General features: G+C 40.8%; 1 protein-coding gene across 1 annotated transcript in view; it reads right to left on the bottom strand.

The window, feature by feature from the left end:
* Positions 1 to 14,028, bottom strand: part of si:dkey-234i14.2 (heterogeneous nuclear ribonucleoprotein C) — a 43,627-nt gene that overhangs the window by 15,620 nt on the left and 13,979 nt on the right. The gene's annotated exons all lie outside the window — the stretch shown is intronic.

The following is a 14,028-nucleotide window of genomic DNA, read 5'->3' as shown; positions in this document are numbered from 1 at the left end:
TGTTTGATAGTGAGAGAGACAGGAAAACTACACTGCATGCAGCAATGGCTGCCCAATTGGGCGCTGATTTACACATTATAGTTAGACTGTGTAAAACCTTACAATAAACATGAGCAAATATATTGATGTTATACATCACATTAAACAAGAGAACTTGGGCTACAATAATAAGTAAGCCATTTACACACAACTCAAACACCAACTGAAAGAATTATGAAAATATCATAATCATCATTTTGTCAGGAGTCAGCCCACTCAGCACATTTCCGGAACTAGCAACCCGTAGCTTGGTGCTATCAGAAAAAGCCAGATAGCAAAAAAAGCAAGAGGACTCCACACAGATTCTAAATATCTTTTCTAAATCCTTCTGCACCAAATCATCACTGAGATATGAGCCAAAGAACACAGGAACATGAATCACTTTAGCGCTTACAGTCACAAATGTTGCTTATCTTTGGCTTTTTTTGTGTAATTTTTTTCAATAATTTTTATTCTTCTAATCAACAAAGACTGCTATATTTGGATGTATTGAACACCATAAGTAATATAAAAGTGAAATACATGGTTTGGTACATGAGAAAATTCAAATTGCCCAAATGCCCATTTCGCCTAATTTATCTATACTAAAACCTCTCTAACTTTGTTCTGCTTTACTTTTTCAAAGTCAAACTTTGCAGAGAGACTGGTCTCATAGTGTGCTATGATCTCCGATGTGCTTTGCTGTTTCTGCGCATCCTTCTAAGAGATAATCATCCTGAAAGTGCTTTTGTTTCTAGGCGAACCTGGAAATTCAACTTTTGCTGTCTTCCATCTTTATTTACTCTTAACCAGTAACAAATATAATAATATTTACACATCTGAACAAAAGCACACATGGTTTGCCTTTATTATAACTCCAACATTATTCAAATAGCCTTTGTGGTTGCAGAGATCCACCCTTTTTATGTTATTTCGAGCAGAAACCTACAAAATAGCTTGGGTCTTAAAAGGTTTGGTCCTATCTATATGGACATCCCAGTAAATGTTGACTTTTGACTTAGAGACTGTCTTTTTTCTTTTGCAGTAGCTAAGCATTTCCTTTTTCAGATAAATGGTGTTCTTATGACTGTAAGTGTGCATGGACGAGCACACACACAAATAAAATGGAATAAAAATGTGATATCACTGTGTATAATACAAAGATTTGTAAAGCACACTTGTTGGAATTAAAGACATTAGTTCCAGTTACTTAATTTCCCTCTGTCCACCTCCTGAAAATGTGATTTTGTCATTATTTCAATTTAAAATTAGGTGAAGGACAGACATGACTGTGCTCCTTTAAGACTACAGATTTAAAACAGGACAGAATGCAGGTTTAGTTAAAAAGTATAATAGGAGCCGATACTGGAAGATTACTGAGAAGGTTCTTGAAATAACAGAGTTGATCCATAGAGATCTTTCCTAAACCCATTCTGCAATGCTCTTGAAGCAGCAGCTAGTGTTTGTAGCAGCTGAAGAATTATCTAAATTTCCACATCATATAAAATGCAGATGTAAATTTTTCATTCATCCCTGGAAATGAACCGTTAAGGGTAGAATAGTCAACTGAATCTAAGCAGCATGTTCTCAATCATTTTCACTAGAGCCCGACTTCAACACATCTGACATTGCCAACCTCAACTACATAGTCACAAAAACACCAGGATGAATACATTCATCTAATAAAAAAATAAGCATCACAGGATAAAATGGAATATTATGCACAAAATAAATAAACAGCACAAACCTCAGAATAAATTCAGTAATCCAGATTATCTACCCAAAACACTGACTTCTAGTTGATAACCGCTCTTAAACCATTTGCCAACATCACTCTTGAAGATGACAATCTAATCATTCACTATTATCTATTAAAATAGAGGCACCTTTTACTTCTCTTATTGGACTACAGGGGTTAAATGTGTAGGGAAGTCTCCTAGCATGCTCTGTAGAAAAGAATTAATGAAGATGAGTCTCATGTTATGTGTGGGCCTCCACTTTAAATAGTGTTAATGTGCTCCTCATTGTGTTTCATAATATAGCCATTGTTTTCACATCTCACCCGTTACACAGTTAGTCATATGAGCAAATGCAGTCAGATTAGAGTGATGCTGTGTGACAGTTGGTGACATTCTGAATGCGAAAACAAAGGTGGGCTTATTGCTGCGCTTATGGTGTGCCTGCATGTTGCTAACAATAAATCTGGAGTTCAAGTTGAAATCTGCCGCTAAGTTCATGTGAACCCCAGTTCATCATATTTATGTATTATGGTGCATAAAAAGTACAGTGGCCAAATAAATGCCATGAAATGGAACGAGAGAGACCCATGGTTCATACACATTTGGACCAATGGATTTCCATTACTTTAAACCAAATTTCCATGACCAAAACATCAAATCTGGGTGTATACATGAAAATGTAGTATTTAAACTAACAATGAGAATTCCAAAGCATACAGTATACCTTAAGTGACATAAATGAATGAGAGACAATAGTATGATTAAAAGAATAAACATTTATATAAATGTGTAGCCAAAAATATGGAGTAAATAAAACTACCTATCAAGTAGTGCAACACAATGAAGTTCCTGAGAACATTTCTGGATTGTTTGGGGTTGTGTCCAAGTACATGTAGAAACTTAAGGAAGACCATGCATTTACAGTTTTTGCACCTGCAATTTGAAATAGTTTACTTCATATATAAATAAGATCATCACATTTAAATACATTTTTTTATTCCTTAACATTTTCAGTCTGATCGTGCTTATCTTATTCCTGCATTACATATATTGTTGGTATCTGTAACAAGCCTGCCTGCCTCACTTAGTGCTTAATGGTTTTAATAATGAAACACTGTACAAATTATTTTGTAAAGCACTATAAAAATACAGCTTTATTACTTAAGTTTAGAACAAATAGTTAAACATTTATTTATTTAGCTTATAAAGGAGCAACAGAATCCTGCATCATTGGTCAACATACTCAGATCAAGGTTTAGTGCTGAAAGCTTGTGAATATGATCCAATAGCAAACAAGTGTGTGCAGAAACCTTCATTGTTTTCATTTGACAAACGTGAATATGTGGATAAGTGATAAGCTCTGAGCAAGGTCGGTGTGACGGAAAGATTTAACAACAAACTGTGTTTTTGCAATGAAGACAAGTGTACAGATGGTTCTACCTTTTGTCATTGGACATTTAATATTTCTTCATGCATTCTTTTTTTTCAAACACAGATAAATAGACAGCAGGTGGATAAATGAGAGAGATTCTAATGGGTTAGAAAGTCTAAAGAATTACGAGGATTTGGTGTCAGGTCTCAAAATTACTGAACAAGAGACAAAGACCCTTGCTGACAATGAGCGTTCCCCTTAAAGTACCAGCAGTGACTCCCAGAGCTCCATATCTTGTGTGATCAAAATAAAATGGTTATATTGCGCATGTCAAAGTAAAGTGCAGTGAGACATGATGAAAATCCAGCCGATGAAACCTTAGGACAGGTTGCTCGACTGGAGAGAATACAATTTGGGTCGAGAGCAGCGAACAGTTACTCTTTCCCATGAATAACTACAGTATGTTTCCATATACGCCAATCAGCAGAGATAAAGAAAAACATTGGTGGTTTCAGTAAATGCCCCAAAATTACAATAACATTTAAGTAGTCGAAAGAATGATGACTCTTGTCCATCGGGAGCAATAAACGTAAGTCGATGTTGGATTAATTTAACAATGACCGCAATTATTTACAACTCTTGATCATTAACTATCACATTGGCTAATAACCTTTTTTGGTTGTTGATTTGTAACAGTTTTGAAGGCACTGAGAAAAAACGTCAATTTGTCAATAGTGGCATCAAATATTTTTATCAGATACTTATGTGTGTCACATTTTGTCATTTAATCTGAAAAATGCATTGAATCTGAAATAATACTTTTCCATGGCTTTGGTGGTAAATATATTCACTAGATAGGCTGCATTTTCTTGTCAACATGGCCCGTATCCAGAGTAAAATATGAGAAAAAACCAAACACATTGGGATAAAACCCACATCTACAAAGAGAGACTGACAACAGCATGCAGTCATGAAGAAATTAGATTACTGTGCGTAGAAACTAAGCAGAGGGATTTTTCTTCTTGGCCTGTCAAAAAATAAAAAAACTACATTTGTGTTCATGGATTGACAATGATGGGAGAAACAGAAATAGAGAGAGAGAGAGAGAGAAAAAAAAGAGATACCATGGGATGTTCAGACTGAGTATGATCAAGATGAGAGCAGAGCAGCTTTGATGGGGAGGAGGGGAAGATGAAGGGAGTGCTGGCAGCTCCTTCTCTCTATCTTTCTCTCTCTCAGACACTCTTGAAGGACAGACAGAACTAATCTATTCCTTCTTTCCCACTCATTTAATCACTGTCGCTGTTATTCTCTCCATTTTACTCACATTCACAATTTCTTCTCTTTGAGTCCTTTTTATTGTTTTTGTAAAATGATGACTGATGCTTCAGATTTGCCTGCTTCCAACACACATGCATATAAGCATTGTCGCACAGATGATTACGACAACATAACTGAATAATATGTCATTGATTGGTTCATATCAAGCATTTGTCATTTGTATGCCGCATTAGCTACTTATAGCAATTTTCTTTGGTTGGGGTTTTGCATACAAAGACATACTTTCAACCACATATGTGAGAGACCTTCTCTACACGGTTAACACTGACACTAAAATATCCCTTAAATATCTCTGGCTTCATTCCATTATCCAAACTGCTTATCTTGTTCAGGGGAGGCTGGAGCTGATCCCAGCTGACATTGGGCGAAGGCAGGGTTCATCCTGGACAGGTCACCAGTTTATCGAAGGGCTCATATAGAGACAGACAACCACTCACACTCACACATACGGACAATTAACCAAAGCTGCATGTCTTTGGACTGTGGGAGGAAGCCAGAGAACTTGGAGAGAACCCACAGGGCCACGGGGAGAACAAGCAAACTCGACACAGAAGTACCGCCCGGGATCGGGGATCGAACCCAGATCCCTCTTGCTGTGAGATGACAGTGCTAGCCACTACACACCACCGTGTAGCCTATCTCTGGTTCCATTAAAGGCAATATTGCAAATCAATGAGCAAAGCCTGCTTATGGCAATATTTGGATTTACTGGAAATTCTTTTTATGAAGTTCTTGGGATTTCCCATCTGACATTTTTTGGTATACCCATTGAGTTCTTTTATCAATAAAATTAAGATTACAGTATGAAATCCCCCCCCCCCCACACACACACACACACACACCCACAACTTTTACAACTTGTCCTAAGGGAGAATTAACATTTGACAAAGAGCATCTTTATTATTTCCTGAGATCCTACTTAAAGTAGCGATCACACACTCTGCTGCTTTAATCAATGATGTGTGCAGGACAGTAGCCGATCAATAAGACATTACCATGTAATCAGCTCCTTGACATTCATTACTGCTTGGCCCACTGGTCTGCATCATTTGGATGTACTGTATGTACTGTGAAATGGTGATGTACAGCTACAGGCTGGTACGAGAGTAATGACAACTCCAGGAGCTCATGAATTCATATCCTGCATGCATCAAGGTTAAATTATAGCCCGGGAGAAATGTATTCAGTCGGAGAAGTTGAGGTACGTAGATTTCAGATTGCACTCATCCTTCCTCACTTTAGTTGAAGTAGCTCTGAATGGCTGACAGCCCTTTAGGTTTGATTGCAGCCACATCAGAAAGAGGAGCAGAAGAGAAGTGCATTTATAGAGGAGCTGATGAGTGCTGCTGCATCAATAAGGCTTTGAACAGGAACCGGGACTACAGCTGGAGCATTACAGGCAGTACCTATTAGACAAAAGACATGGATCAGGGAACAGCACTCAATAAAGAATGTCCCAAAGGAGAACGATTTTGTCTTTCTTTGGCCCATTTGTCCATCACAACTGCCATCCCTTTGTCCCCTCAGAGGTGAACTCATCAGTGGTAAACTAACACTCAAATGGCAGGAGAAGGCAGAGCCAACTTGCAAAGCTCTCAACAAGAGTGGATAAAGTAGAGAGGACAGGGAGGGGGATAAAGGGTGGAGTGGCGCTTTTGTTAAAGAGACAAGGAGGATGGGGACAGAGAGAGGGATGAGTCAGATTCCCCTACAGCTGTCGGGGTGTGGACATTCCTGACTTATGCAGCCAGCTTGTAGGATCAGCCATGGCAGGGACAAAGCGGGTGTAGCATGGTATGGTTACTGTTTGATTAGCCAAATAAGTCTCATGAATCAGCCTTTGTTTTTAGCATCATTACAAGCAAACTGTGATGGAAAACTGACTATTTGACAAAACCGATTCATACAAGAAGGCTTTTTTAAAGGTTTTCCCATCAGGGACGAAGACAGTGTCTTTACAGGCTGTAACCATTAAACCGTAAGCCACCATTTATCGCTGGGCTTAGATCTCACAGCCACTGAAGTGGTTCAAAAGACTGAACAGAAGCTCTGCAACACTAAACACCAGAAGCATACCAGAAAGAAGAAACACTGATGTTGCAGATACAGTATGGAGGAGAGGGGCTCACTGTACTGACCCTGGACTGTCTAAACAAAAGATTAACATAATCTGCCTTTCAAATCAGGCAGTTTTGCAGGTGTTTATTGTGAAAGCCCAAAGCGCTTTAATATTAATTACTCATTTAGCACTCCTGCAGGACAGGATATGAATAAATGAATAATACTGTACATGTTTTGTAGTCACAATGAAAACACTTTATATAATCCACTCTGATCAGGCTCTACAATTGGCCTTGGATACAGGAATACAAAGCAAGTTAAAAATAATATCAGAGCCAAAAACTGCAGCAACTTTAAATGACTAGAAGACATGCAGTATAATCTGTGTCTGTGTGTGTAGTGCAGTGATTCCTGTATGAGTGTGTACAGTATGTGGGTGTAGGTATGTCTGTGCACCATCAATATGTGCATATGTAGATAAGTGTGGGTTTAGCTCGATGTGCTACAGAATCATGCACCCCTCGGTAGCGTCAACAATGTGGCCTAATCCTCCTGGAGGCAGAGTGTTTGGAGTGGGATAAGACCAATTCTTCTGCATGACTTGAGACCATCTGCACACAACTCAACATGCAAACAATGCTACTTTATTTTTTTACCAACTTTGAAAACGTTCTTCTGAATTAAAGCTTGCTGTTGTGGCTCATGAGGGAGTGAAAGGTAGTTGTCATCTGCCTATTGGTGACGCAGTGCATGTACTTCTTCTATATGCTCGCTGCCATTCATCAAAAGCTCAGTGTCTCGCTGGGAGCAGTAATTGGAAATTTCCGAGTTCAGGTCATTTACTACTTATTAGCAGCATTACACAGCAGTAAGGTGACAAGTGACATACAGGGCCAGTAACAGAGAGACCCATCCCCTCCACCAATGAACCATAAAGAGCTTGAGGAGAAAAGATATCTAGACACTTCCTCTAACAGGGGTGACTCCCCCCGCCAGAATCGACTTAGAGTGCAAAGTTAAAAGGTTACTCAAGGCTGCCTGGAGTAGTTAATCCTTTCAGTCTTTTCAACTCTTGCATCGTTTTTGTGTCCTGAACTATGCTGTTGTCCTGAAATGATCGAAGAATTAAAAGTTAAAAGTCACTTCAGCTCAACTGCATGCAGGGCAAAGCAGCATGGTTACACAGAGCACAACGTAACTTCTTTGCATTGCTACTAAAAGGAAAATAAAAAAGACAAAATACCAAAGTTACGAGTGTGTGTATGTGTGTGAGTCTGAGCAGCTCTCTCTAGTTAGACTTTGTCATCCAGCCACCGAGCAAACAAATCCAGTTCTTTTCTCTGACAACAAGAGAGGATCTGAATGTTTAGGAGATATCTAGGGCAAATAATAAGCTGCCATTCAGAAAAAGGCCCTCAGAAGAGCTTTTTGTGGTTTTAACTGTGATCGACATGACTGACATTTGTCGAGTCAACCTTAGACTGCAGTCTGAGAGCCTCTATGGACAACACTTGTCCAGAGAGGCTGACATTAGCTGCGTTAAGTCAACAACATAGCTGTAGCTGCTTCCCTTTAAGATAAGATAAAATTAGATAATCCTTTTTGTTTGGCAGTGGGAAAACTTTTTGTCAAGATAGAGATTAAAAAAGGCAGAGAAATCAAAAGTGAAGAGACGGCGATATGTTAAAAGAGGAAGACAAGTGTACGAATTGTACATGTTTGTACTTCGACAAAGAAGTCTGGTACTGCAGATTGAGCCATTAGCAGAAGTTTAAAGATATCCAATAGGACTAATTAATGGCAATATCGGATTGTTATGCAAGATATTTAGGCCTGGTTTAGGTCTGGTACTGCAGGAAAATCACAGGTGCTACTCATAACTCATGGCTAAACAATGGCTTTGTTCTATTCAAGTGACCCAGTAAGCCATGGCAGTGCAGAGCTGCTTGAATTTAGTCAACAGAGGGTGGTCCATTAAATGATAAAACACCAGGATGGGAGCGTGGTATTTGAAGGGCATTTGTCAGTAGGCATCACATGGTGTGTGTGTGTGTGTGTGTGTGTGTGTGTGTGTGTGTGTGTGTGGGTGGGTGTGTTCCTCAGGGAGGCCAAAGGTCAAAAAAGGTCTGGCTTGTTATTGCTGTTGCATTCATTAACATAAATTGTTTCCCTGTCCTATAAGATTATTTGTTTTTGGTTGCCACACATTCTGGAAGGAACCATTTATATTACATTCTCTAAATGCTTATCATTGCAAGTTTCCAGAGTCATTGATTTTGTGAGTGCATGCATACGTGTATGTGCCCTGAGGGTCACTGGGGTCACGGATGTTCTGTTGTACCTCCTTGGACATGCAACCACTTGTACTTACAGACTCACACTTTTTTATATACTCACACTCTCTGCTAACCCCCATTACCCCTGTGTGCTGACAGGGAGCTTTTACAGTCCTGCACAAGAAAAGGCTTTCCTGCTGCCTCCCAATCGCTGACAAAGATAGCCCTCCCCTCCTCACTTCTTTTCACCCATTAAGCAATACAAGCAGTTGCTTAGGGCCCCCATTTTTTTTAAATGAACACAAGACAACGTAATAAAGATATAACTTCTAAAAACTGACATTTAATGCTGTTTTTGCCAACAAAAGAATGAAAAATAGTACATTCAGAGATGCACAACGGAGACTTTTGGTAGGAAGTAAGTAAGTAATTTACTGTCCCCATAAAAATAATCAAACAAAATGAATGAACAAGACAAGAACGTCAACATTAACTGAGATACGTGTCTTTGCAAGCTATTCTTTGACAGCGTGTTACACTTCAAGGTCGGTTTAAGAAAGTGGTAAAATTCTTTTCATATAGCAACAGCCAGATGTTTTGTTCTTACGTGTCTGCATATTGGATGTCACTACAACTCATTATATTTAGAAGTTCCTCATAATAATTAATAAGGAATAGCACAACTGTACTTTAAACCCTGGTATATTTATTGTTATGTTTATTGTCCCTAAAATGGTTATGTTTTACCTGCTTTTCTTGGGCAATTTTATGTTACAAATACTGTATTCACTGTTGTCTACTTAAATATTGTGTTGGTGATAATTGTATCATATTAGTCTACACCCTTATTAATACATTAATGCTTAAACAAAAATGTACACCATGCAGTTGGTTCAGTAATATGGGAAGAGGCCCCAAAGGGCCCCCAAAAGTCTAGGTCCGGCCCTGCCAATCGCCCTATCTCTGTGTCATTCTGCAGCTCTCTCTGTCTTTAAAAATTAACTTTAAGTATGTTTTCTCTGTGTTGTGGTCATGCTCTGTAAAGATTCAATCTGGTGATCCAAGCAGCAAGAAAAAGCACCCCACAATCCCGTTGAAACAGAACATTGACAAACTACACAGTAATAACAGCACACTGGCGCCTCTAAAAGTTTCCAGACATCAGCAGCCAGTTGATGGGTACGCAAGTTCAGTGTGCTGAGGACGCTGTGGCATGTGCTCCTGGAAGTATTTTCAGAGATACTATGTGGTGAAAGTCAATTGTTTTTATGGTTTTATTTTTCACAGGGACTGGAGAGACAGGTTACTCCCCTAATCTCACTGACTGTCTAAATGCATGCCAGTATTGATTGTCCTTCCTCTGGCCTTTCACACAGCCTTGCTGAGGACACATTAAATGCGTTATAAGCCATTATGGGCTCCAGGCCTCAAATCTCACCTGTCTAACTTAAAATATATTGACATATTGTGCTCTGACAAACTTTTTATTTTTTTGACATAGCTTCTAGGTATGAACTGATGCCTGAGCAGTGTGTTAGTGAGTGTGAGTGTGTGCGTGAGTGTGTGTGTATGCGTGTTTGTTTGTGTGTGTGTGTGTGTGTGAGTGAGTGAGAGAGCTTGTGTGAGTATGTTTGTTTGTGTGCACAGTATACTCTCTCCGTACTGTGCTGAACACTGGGGAGCATGTGTCAGTGAATGGCTGTGTTGGGTACACGCAGAGACATTGAATCTGTGTGAGCGTGTGTGTGCATGTGTTTTGTGTGTGTTAGTGTGCATGTGCTAGTGTGTACAGGGAGCAGGCTCGTCCTTCTGCTGCCCCAGGGGCTCAGAGCCCATTTCCTGTTGTGCAGTGTGATAAGTTTCCCTGTCAGATCTTCCCAGCACCACTATATTTCTGATAAGCTCCACTGCTAGTTTTCCCGACCTCTGGCACTGAGATCAATTTGAGATTGATTCAGAATGCCCTGCTGGGCCGAGCTGGAAGATCAATTTGAGATGGATTGTTCACGCCAGGGGGCCAATGACACGCAGTGCAGTGCTCACTTGCTTTCCCTTCTTTGCTTTCTTCACCCCTCACTCTCCCTGACTGTTATTTCTTTCTCTCTCTGAATTTTTCTCTCCTATCTACTCCTCTCTCTTTCAGCTGTTTCACACTGCACTGTTGTTGCTCTGTATTATACCCTGCATGTCTTTTGCATCAATCCTTGTTCATGTCTCCTTCTCTACCTCTCCCACCTGCTTCCCCTTTCTCTTCCCAGTGTTGTGTAGCCAGCAAGGATAGAGATGACTTCATTAGCAGGGGGACCAACCGCTGTAGACTGATAAGCCTGCAGGACAGGAGAGATAACTCATCTGCGTTGGTAACACAGCTAGAAAATACATGGATACAAGCTTACACACACACACACACACACACTCACTAACACACTGCTCAGGCATCAGTTCATACCTACACGCTATGTCCAAAAAATGTATTACGTATTTAAATTCCTCAGTTATGCAATCATGGTCACTCTCTCCTTTCGATCACCAGTTGTTCACCTCTGTCTCAAATGATGTGTCAGTGGGCCTGAAACCAGCAGATGCACTTCTCTGCCCAGTGACCTTTTCCTCAGCAGTGAATCCACCTCTGACTGCACTGACCTTTACCTACAGTACACCCCCCTATCATCTCTCCCAGTGGACTGCAGACAGCAAATTGTCTGTGCATCCATCCACGCAGAGAGAAAGCCGACAAAGAACAGATGGAAAAGCTTTACATAAAAATGTAAGTGGCAATGACACTGTAAAACTGATGCTGAAGTTGAAGTTGCAGCAGCGGAAGCTTGTCTTGTTGCCAGTTGTGGTCACTCACTTTCTCACTCGGGATGGTGTGAGAGGATGCCGAGTTTGTTATGCTTCAACGAACTAGTGCAATATCATCCCAATCACAGGTGGAAGCCAACCATTGGTTTGTGAACTGCCGTTTTTAGGAGACCAAAACTGAAAACACATGATTAAAGGGTTAAAGTTGTTAAAGATTAAAACACAGAAAACGGGGGCGCTAGTGAGCAAGACGCTAATTTCAGTGCTCCTGCAGAACCGACAATATTTTACATAAAAACAGCTACTATTTCAAGAATACCAGCCTCAAAGCTCACCGAGGACATCACAAAGGGGCCAACAGCTGACTTATGCACGCTACATCATTTTTGAATGGCGGAAAAGCTTCAAAAATACAAATATAAATCCGGCGGTAGCTCATCACGGCCTACAAGAACCACGAGGCAGATCCGACCAGGTGACCCGGACCAACCCTCTCCCACCCGCAGTGAAAGCCCAGGCATGACCGAACGGATGAAAGCGGACATCTTATCTTCCCTGAAGGGAGAGATTTCCAAAATTATAAGAGAGGAACTCAAAAGTGCGCTAGCAGAAGATTTCAATTCACTCATGTCTGAATTACAAGCGGTGCGGTCCGAAATTTCTAAAAACACGACCGCTATCCAAACAGAAGTAGACCACATGAAAGCCGACATACAAGACGTGAAGGGCGGCTTATCAACATGGTCCGACGAGGTGGCCGCACAAGAAGTTACGATAACCAGCCTTCAAAGACAGGTCACAACTCTAACAGACCGATGCGAGGATATGGAGGGGAGAATGAGACGGTGTAATATCCGAATAGCCGGCATTCAAGAACAACCGGATTCCAGCTCCCCTAACACAGTTGCCAAAGTTATTAAAGAAGTCCTGCAGCTGGACCGGGACATAAAGATCGACCGATCGCACCGCACAGCCGCCACCAGGAAACCAGGAGACCGGGAGAAACCACGAGTGATAATCGCTAAAGTACACAATGACGGAGATGCCGCAGAGATCCTAAGGAGAGCCCGAGAAAGAGCGCCGCTGGTCTACAACGGGAACCGGATCTCTATCTTCCCAGACTACACACCCAGCGTTGCTAAAGCCAGAGCCGCGTTCACGGACATACGGAGGACCCTGCGAGGAAGGAAAGGAGTCCGCTACGGCCTACTGTACCCGGCAAGACTCCGGATTTCGCACAACAACGAAGACGAGGAGTTTCTGGATCCCGGCAAAGCCATGGAGTATGTCCGGAAGAAAGTCATCCCATCTACTGAGGCCGCAGACTAAATGTATCCCTATCAGTACTGTTAACTACAGTAAGGACTGACCAGTGAGTTCTGCAATTTCACATACTGGCACATCATTATTTTCTACTTTATTTTATATTCAAATATATATATTTTCAAAACATTACTTGAATCACACCTGAGAAGAGAAAAGGAAAAATGTGTCTCAGTTAATATTTTTGTATATACCCGTCTCCATTACAAGGAAACAAACCCTTATAATGTGCCCGTTATTTCTATTCATATTGTTTGTATCACTCTACTTTACTTGCTCACTGGCAGCTTCCATAAGAGGAGAATACTGGTACGCCTTTAGCTCTGTGTGCAACCAAGCACTACTGCACCACAAGGAGCTGTTTGACTTTACACATGTATGCCAAGAACTGCAGGGGCCTGAATGGCCATTACTCGACGCTGTCCTTTTCTGTGTCGACTTTTCTTTTTCTTCTTACTTTCTCTATTCCTTATCTTAGCACACCCATAGCATAGTCATTTCTATCTCGACTGTGCACCGTTGCTTGCTGCTTGCCCTTAGTGGCTAAGGGACTAGGTCCCACCGGACTGTTGCTAATGTTAGTTAACAGCAGTCCAGACTGTTGCGTTCCCCTTGTTCTGATCCCACTGTTCCCTGGGGATCCTACATTGTTTATTAGAACAACAAGCTCATCATCCATTTTTCTTAAATACCCTCTTCTACCCCATCCCTATTGGTTTCATTATCTAGTCCAACTCTCCACACTCCACATAACAAGATACATGGCCCATGTGCTGGCTGTTTGCCTCTGCTTCCCATCTCTCTACACAAACTCCCAAAATATGAAAATTGAATACTTCACACAATGGACCCGCTAAAAGTGATAAGTTACAATGTCAAAGGCCTTCATAGCCCTGTTAAGAGAAAGAAAATTCTACACCAAATGAAACAAGCCAACTGCCACATTGCATTCCTCCAGGAAACACATCTATCTGATGCTGAACATGAAAAGTTGAGACGGTCCTGGGCAGATAAAGTATATTACTCCTCACACCGATCGGGGAGAAAAAAGGGAGTATCCATACTCATACACAGACAAATTAATTTCACACAA

This window comes from Cyclopterus lumpus, chromosome 3 (assembly GCF_009769545.1).
Source record: "Cyclopterus lumpus isolate fCycLum1 chromosome 3, fCycLum1.pri, whole genome shotgun sequence".
NCBI classification, from domain to species: domain Eukaryota; kingdom Metazoa; phylum Chordata; class Actinopteri; order Perciformes; family Cyclopteridae; genus Cyclopterus; species Cyclopterus lumpus.
The sequence above is the reverse complement of the archived record's forward strand: the minus strand, read 5'-3'. Positions and strand labels throughout refer to the sequence as shown.